This window comes from Triticum aestivum, chromosome 2D (assembly GCF_018294505.1).
Source record: "Triticum aestivum cultivar Chinese Spring chromosome 2D, IWGSC CS RefSeq v2.1, whole genome shotgun sequence".
NCBI classification, from domain to species: Eukaryota; Viridiplantae; Streptophyta; class Magnoliopsida; order Poales; family Poaceae; genus Triticum; species Triticum aestivum.
The window spans coordinates 128261605-128269474 of NC_057799.1; positions in this window are offsets into that span (position 1 = coordinate 128261605).

Genomic DNA, 7870 nt, shown 5'->3' on the forward strand with positions numbered 1-7870 from the left:
GGCGTCCGGGCCACCGGCGACGAGGGGCGATGGCGCGCAACGGCAGCGGCAGAGGGGTCGGGGGCGTTGGTTGCCCCGATTCAGATCCACCCGTGGGTGGGGTGGGGAGACGAGAGGGATCGGGGAGGAGTGGGGGGTTACGTGCTAGGGTTTCAGGAGCGTGGGGGGTTAAGGGGAATGGGGTGGCCGGTTGGGCCTTTTGGGCTGGTGGCCTGCTGGCTAGCTGGGCCATTCGGCCCAGGGGGAGGGGGTTTCTCCCTTTTCTTTTCTTTTTGTTAGCTTTGTTTTCTGTTTTTGTATTTTCTTTTCTTTTACTTATTTATTATATGTTCTTATTTTATTTTAGTTTTATAAAACATAAGCCTAGTCCCTAAATTAATGCTTTAGTTTACCCTACTGCCACAAAGTGTTTGGTACACAATCAAAATAGTTTACATTTTTACAATTCTTAAAAAGGCATTTAATTAATAGTTTTACCACTGTTTTACTTATTTTAGTGCTTTAATTATTTTATAAAAATGTGGGTTTCTCCACCATAATTACTTACGATTTATTTGACACAACCCAAACATTTTAGTTTCGATATTTGAAAACTTTACTGTTTGCCTATATTTTATATTTAACTTGAATCGTTTTTGAACTAACTCGAGTTTATCAACAGTAACCGAGGTGACGTGGCACCATCAGCAGAGGTTTACTGTAGCTTGATTATATGGGCGTCACAATTCTCCTCCACTACAAGAAATCTCGTCCCGAGATTTAAGAGGGAACTAAAGGGGGAAGGTTCGGGTTACGAAATTCTAGGGAGTGTTCTTGGTCTTGGTTGTTCTTCTCGAAGAGGTTGATCCATTACATTGATGTCTTCATTCTGCTGTTTCAGGTCATCGTGATAAAGTTGTCGTCCTTTCTTCGGGAACTCCATCGTACTTACGACAGAGTAAGGGGGTATTCTGGAAGAACGGACCTCTGCAAGGTTTACTATCTGGTCAATACCATCGGGGAAGGTGGCGGAAAGTAACTCTCGAACTAAGTCTTAAGAAAAGCCGAGAGCAAGTAAGAAAGTACCATGAGAAGTTTCAAACGGGTAGGCAATCGTTCGGAGCCCGAAAGGTTCTGAGCAACGGGAATAAGTATTGTGTCTGATACCAAAATTGATGATCTCACGAAAGGTGGCACGTGAATTACATACGAAGCCAAGCGTGAGGAATAACCTTGGGAACAGGGGGTGTACAAGAGAGTCAGGTTTCGATCCTGTGGAACTGTGGGTTATGGGCCCACCATGTGGTTAAAGTAGGAAGGGCGGTGACATCTTGCACGATCATGATAGCAAGGAATGTCAGAGGGTAGCCTGTCAGTTATATGTCAGCAACATCGTCGGTACCAAGGGCGAGGAACGAAGAGAACCATTTTCCTGCTCGTTGAAACGAGGCGGACCAATAGGCAAAGTTCTTGTCCATCGGTGGTTACCGGAATGTCACCAACAATAGTAACAGGGTCTTACTGACAGAGTTGTACACCGAGGTGTTTACATAAGCAGGAGAATATTACTGCTTAGATCATATAGATCACCAGAAAGGTTAAACCAAACAATGGAAAGGAAAATATGATTATCAGATTAAACAGAAGAATGGAAAGGAAAATGTGTTTAAACACATGTTTCAAGGGTATATTCTTCCCAAGGGTAAGCAGAGCATGATATCCATGTCGGGATATAACGTAGAAAACCCTTTAGGAAAGAGGAGAGAAATTTCATGCCATTACCCATACAACGGTGTTTGGATAATTCATAAAGAAAGTTTAGCATTGTGCTTCAAATGTTCTTATTAAAATTCGGAGTACCACAGACATGCTTCGAGATAGCATTGACATGGTCTTCAAGCAAAAGACAGACTTGGAATACACAAGGATTCATCAGGGACAACATATAGAATAAGTCTTTCAATTTCCTCATGGAAGAATGGTTAACCTTGCTAAAAAGGAAATTATAACAAAAGGTCCTCTGGCTAGGGGTGCTAAGCAAAGACACCACCTTATCGAGTTATGTAGAGACCAATGTTATAACTCTTGGAAATATGTTCCAACCATCATATCTGACCGAGATTCAGATCTGATTGGTGTCACGATTCCTCAGACTTAGGATGCCTAAGAAGAAAAAGGTGCAACACCAATTGACAAGATGATATTGTAAGATTCTCGGGAAACGAACTATGGAAGTGAGTTCCGAAACAAGAGTCCATCAGTATACCAACGAGAGGATGAGGAGGTGGCTGATTGACTCAGCGACAATCCATTGAGATTTCCAAAAGATGGATTTCCACAACTATTTGACCAAGGAGATAACATTAGCTAGATCGAATGATATAATGAGGTATGCTCGAGGAAAACATACCCAATTAAACATTGGTTGAAAGGTGCACCCGAAATATGGGATGGGTTACACGACCAACGTCGGAATGGTGATTCAATAATCAATAGTCTAAGAATGAACGGCCGACCATTGACTTCAAAGCAATAGGGTTGCTAGAAGTTATAGAATCCGAACAACACAGTTCACCTGTTGGTATCCCGGTTAGAATCAACACGTGAACCTGGAAATGAATGGATATGGCGAGAAGTATTACTATATCAGGAATTCTTAAGAGGTGGGGCAATCCTCACAACATCCTTGACATGAAAGACAGTAATACTTCAATGTAGAACATAACATAAGCTGGTTAGCAAGGAGCTCCATAACATGATCAAGTTTGTGATGAAAGGAATGTAAGGATGTTGTCGATGGTAACTCAAATTACCAAGGAACGAGGATGGCACTTATCATCAAGAATTCCATTGATATCCTGGAAGGAGTCAAAATGTTGATGATAATCACGACATTTTATTGTCGAGGGGATCCACGAAGAAGCAATTGATCAGCGACTGCATCAAGCAAAAGGACTGATGCAACAAAAGATTATTGGAGCCACAGATACTACACAAACTCGGGGTCAAGTTTGTTGTTCGAGGTGAAACGATATGACGAGGAAAATTGACGTAAGCTTAGCTCATCGTCGAAAGTGGTGCTCCGGGAATAAGGACCAGGTAGCACAGTTAAAATCATCAAGATAATGATATAGCCAAGCAGGCTAGGGATGACGTGATCGAGTACGAACTCGTAAGCAAAGGAGATTACTAAGAGTTGTTTAATCGTGATGCGGACTCGATTCAGTTATCGATGTCCTTGAATGTTTAATAACTCGGAGCCCGTGAAAAATTGGAATCAATGAGAATGTAATACTTGATGGAGAACTCATAATAAGTTATGCAGTTCCGTGATAATCTCGAGATACCAGGGGGGTAATACTCGACGACAAACCAAAGTAGAGGTTGGACTGGGGTATTGCTCTTCAGAAGACAATTACTTGAACTTGCATAGTAAATGGTATTTAAAGGAGAACATGGTCGGAACCACGATCGCAAAGGATCAATTCACCGATACCAGATGATATTATACCAGTGAAATAGTTATTATTATAAGAAGCTTCCATGATAGGATCTACATCGTGTCCATGGGCATGAACACAAAGGTTCAAGGTCGACTCCCACTTCTCCAATGCATAACCTTTCATTCACTTCTCATTTTTTCAAAGAAGTTGTAGTGTTGAAATTTTATCTGGCAAAATACCAGAAGAGTATGACTCATGAAAAACTTTCGAGTTCACACATATTATGAAAGGCATAGGTTCAACCCATTAAGGCATCTTAGGAACATATACCACAAACTTCGGAGTAAATATTACAAGCTCGAAAGAAGAGCATTGTTCAAAAACAGATGATACAATTTACCAAAGGCATTATATACCCATGGAAAGGCTCACAAGGTTATTCAATATGAAGGACAAAGTCGGATAAAATCCAACAAAGGAACCGATGGTCCACAAGGGATCTGATGTGAGCATCGGTACTCAACCAGAGGAAGAAGAGCGCAAGGAGATCTGATTATAGAAACAACTGACTAACTCAAAGTTCAAATGCAAAAGAATTATGATTTCCAAATCAGGGGGTCAGAAGCAACGCTCTGATCAAGGATGGATAAGTTGAGTAGGCTTAGGGGTACAATCGATGGCAATTTGATAGGTCGAGATCCAGCTCACGTTTAAAATGACGTCTGAGCCGGAAGGATTAATTCTAGGATCTGATTGGGGATTGCGAGCTTTCACAACAAATTGAATCAACGGACTCAAAATGATAATGACAAGAGATGCCAATAAGATTTAGACTTATGGGATTAACTATAATGCAAGCAAGTAAGAATTTCAAGAGCAATAGGCTACTCAGGATTTCGGAAGTTCAAATAGTATTTTGAAGACTTTTGTGAAATACATGAATCAACTGGGGATGAGCAAATATCCGGTGAGTGCTAGCAATTATCCTTAATGGTATTCATGTGGCAAAGAACAGCAAGGCAGTAAGCTCAAAGGATTCTCGGAGCAGCAAAGAGAATTTCGGGGTATCATGTAATAACAAGATCAATTGGGAAACATTGTATGAATGGCGAGTATACGTGGCTATCCATAGGAGTTTATCATTGAAAGGGAATTGCAAAAGCGATGAACACAAGTTCTCGGGTTATCAGCGGAGAGTATCTTCAGGGTCTTCACGTGCAGCAGACGATCATCAGTAATAAGGGGCTCTCCGGGTGAAAGCGATAACGAGATCCTAATGTTAGATTTAGCAAAATTCACTTAATCCCGAATAGAAGAGAGATCAGAGTCCCAGAGTATAGACAAGGAGTAAAAGATCCTAATACCACCCAATGGCGACGTGGGCCCGTAAGCCACACAGCCATGTTAGTAAAAGTTTTGTAAAGGCTAGATTCGACTTCGGCCAAGGAGTTTGGAAGGGGGATTCCTACAGGCAGTCGGCTCTGATACCAACTTGTGACGCCCCCGATTTGACCGTACACTAATCATGCACGCAAATGTGTACGATCAAGACCAGGGACTCACGGGAAGATATCACAACACAACTCTAAAACATAAATAAGTCATACAAGCATCATAATACAAGCCAGGGGCCTCGAGGGCTCGAATAGAAGTGCTCGATCACAGACGAGTCAGCGGAAGCAACAATATCTGAGTACAGACATAAGTTAAACAAGTTTGCCTTAAGAAGGCTAGCAAAAACTGGGATACAGATCGAACGAGGCGCAGGCCTCCTGCCTGGGATCCTCCTAACTACTCCTAGTCGTCGTCAGCGGGCTGCACGTAGTAGTAGGCACCTCCAGTGTCGTAGGTGTCGTCGTCGACGGTGGCGTCTGGCTCCTGGGCTCCAGCATCTGGTTGCGACAACCAGGTAGAAAGAAAAGGGGGAAAAGAGGGAGAGAAGCAACCGTGAGTACTCATCCAAAGTACTCACAAGCAAGGAGCTACACTACATATGCATGGGTATATGTGTAAAGGGCATATCAGTGGACTGAACTGCAGAATGCCAGAATAAGAGGGGGATAGCTAATCCTATCGAAGACTACGCTTCTGGCCATCTCCATCTTGCAGCATGTAGAAGAGAGTAGATTGAAGTCCTCCAAGTAGCATCGCATAGCATAGTCCTACTCGGCGATCCCCTCCTCGTCGCCCTGTTAGAGAGCGATCACCGGGTTGTATCTGGCACTTGGAATGGTGTATTTTATTCAGTATCCGGTTCTAGTTGTCATAAGGTCAAGGTACAACTCCGGGTCGTCCTTTTACCGAGGGACATGGCTATTCGAATAGATAAAGTTCCCTGCAGGGGTGCACCAGATAACCCAACACGCTCGATCCCATTTGGCCGGACACACTTTTCTGGGTCATGCCCGGCCTCGGAAGATCAACACGTCGCAGCCCCACCTAAGCACAACATTGAGGTCAGCACGCCGGTCTAACCCTATGCGTGCAGGGGTCTGGGCCCATCGCCCTATGCACACCTGCACGTTGCGTACGCGGCCGGAAGCAGACCTAGCCTAGTGGCGTTCCAGTCCAATCCGGCGCGCGCCACTCAGTCGCTGACGTCACGAAGGCTTCGGCTGATACCACGACGCCAGATACCCATAACTACTCCCGCGTAGATGGTTAGTGCGTATAGACCAAATGGCCAGACTCAGATCAAATACCAAGAACTCGTTAAGCGTGTTATGTCGAAGTAACCGCGGACGCCGTCCAGGGCCAGACCCACCTCTCAGCTAGGCGGTCTCAACCTGCCCTGTCGTTCCGCCACAAAGATCCACTTGCGGGTACTCCTACGAGCCGACCCGACTTTAGTCATCACATGTGTCATGTATATAGTATATAAGTATATACCCGTGATCACCGCCCAAGTGATCACGGCCCGGTAGTATAGCACAGCAGACGGACAAGAATGTAGGGCCACTGATGGAAAACTAGCATCCTATACTAAGCAGTAGGATAGCAGGTAAGGGTAACAATTGTAGCAACAATGACAGGCTATGCAGCAGAATAGGATTAACCGAAAGCAGTAACATGCTACACTCTTCTAATGCAAGCAGTATAGAGAAGAATAGGCGATATCTGGTGAGCAAGGGGGGGCTTGCCTGGTTGCTCTAGCAAGTAGGAGGGGTCGTCAACTCCGTAGTCGAACTGGGCAGCAGCAGTGTCGGTCTCGTGGTCTACCGGAGAGAAGAGGGGGAAGAAACAGTAAATACAATGCAAACATAAGCATGACGATGCGTGACATGACAATGAGCAGTGCTAGGTGTGTCCTAACACGACAGTAGGTGGTAACGGCGAAGGGGGGGAACATCCGGGAAAGTATTCCCGTTGTTTCGCATTTTCGGACAGACGGACCGGAGGGGGAAAGTTGCGAGTTCGATAGGTTAGGGAGGTGTGGTGGACGAACGGACTGCGTATCCGGATTCGTCTCGTAGTTCTGAGCAACTTTCATGTTGAAAATAATTTAATCCGAGTTACGGATTAAAAGATATGATTTTCTAAAGATTTTAATAATTTCTGGAATTTAATTAATTATTTAATTTAATTCAAAATTTGGATTTATGACATTAGTATGAGGTCATGCTGACGTCAGCAGTCAACGTTGACCGTTGACCTGGTCAACCTGACAGGTGGGTCCCACCTGTCAGGGGCTGTTAGCTAATTAACTACTGTTTAATTAAATTAACTAACTAATTAGATTAATTTAAACAGGATTAATTAACTTAATTAATTTAGTTAGTTAATTAATTAATTAATTAAATTATTTTTATTATTAATTATTAATTTATTATATATATTTATTTATTATTTTTTTAATTAGTTTTCTTCTTTTTTAAACGTTCCAGGGGGCGTGGGGCCCCAAGGTCAGTGGCTCACGGGAGCCCTAGCGGGCATGTGGGTTACGGGCGCTGGCGTCGGCGCCCGACTGGGCGAGCGCCCAAATCGACAGGCAGGGGGGCGCCAGCCACGGGCGTGGCGAGGCCGCCGGCGCCCACGATGCCGGCCAAGGGAGGCGGCGGAGGGCGGCGCCACGGGAGGGACCGCGACAGGGTGGAGCAAGCGGTGACGGGCGTTCAGCGCGGCAAGGTCTCGCGCGAGAGGAAGGAGACGGCGAGGCAAACGGTGGGCGTAGCCGGGCGCGGCCACCGCGCATGTGAGGAGGTGCGGGGCGAGCAAGGCGCGCGTGCGGGTCGTGGCCCGCGGGAGCAGCAGCATGGGGGAAAGGGGAGGAGAGGGGAGGCTCACGAGGGCCGTAGCGAAAGGGCAGCAGGCTCGGGGTCGGCCGGTGTGGAGGAGACCGTGGACGGGGCGGCGCCGGCGTGGTCGACGGCGGCAGGGACGACGAGGTTCGGCGGCGTAGGGGGCGGCTTCGGGCGACGGTGAGGTCCGGCGACGGCGGTGAGCGCTGG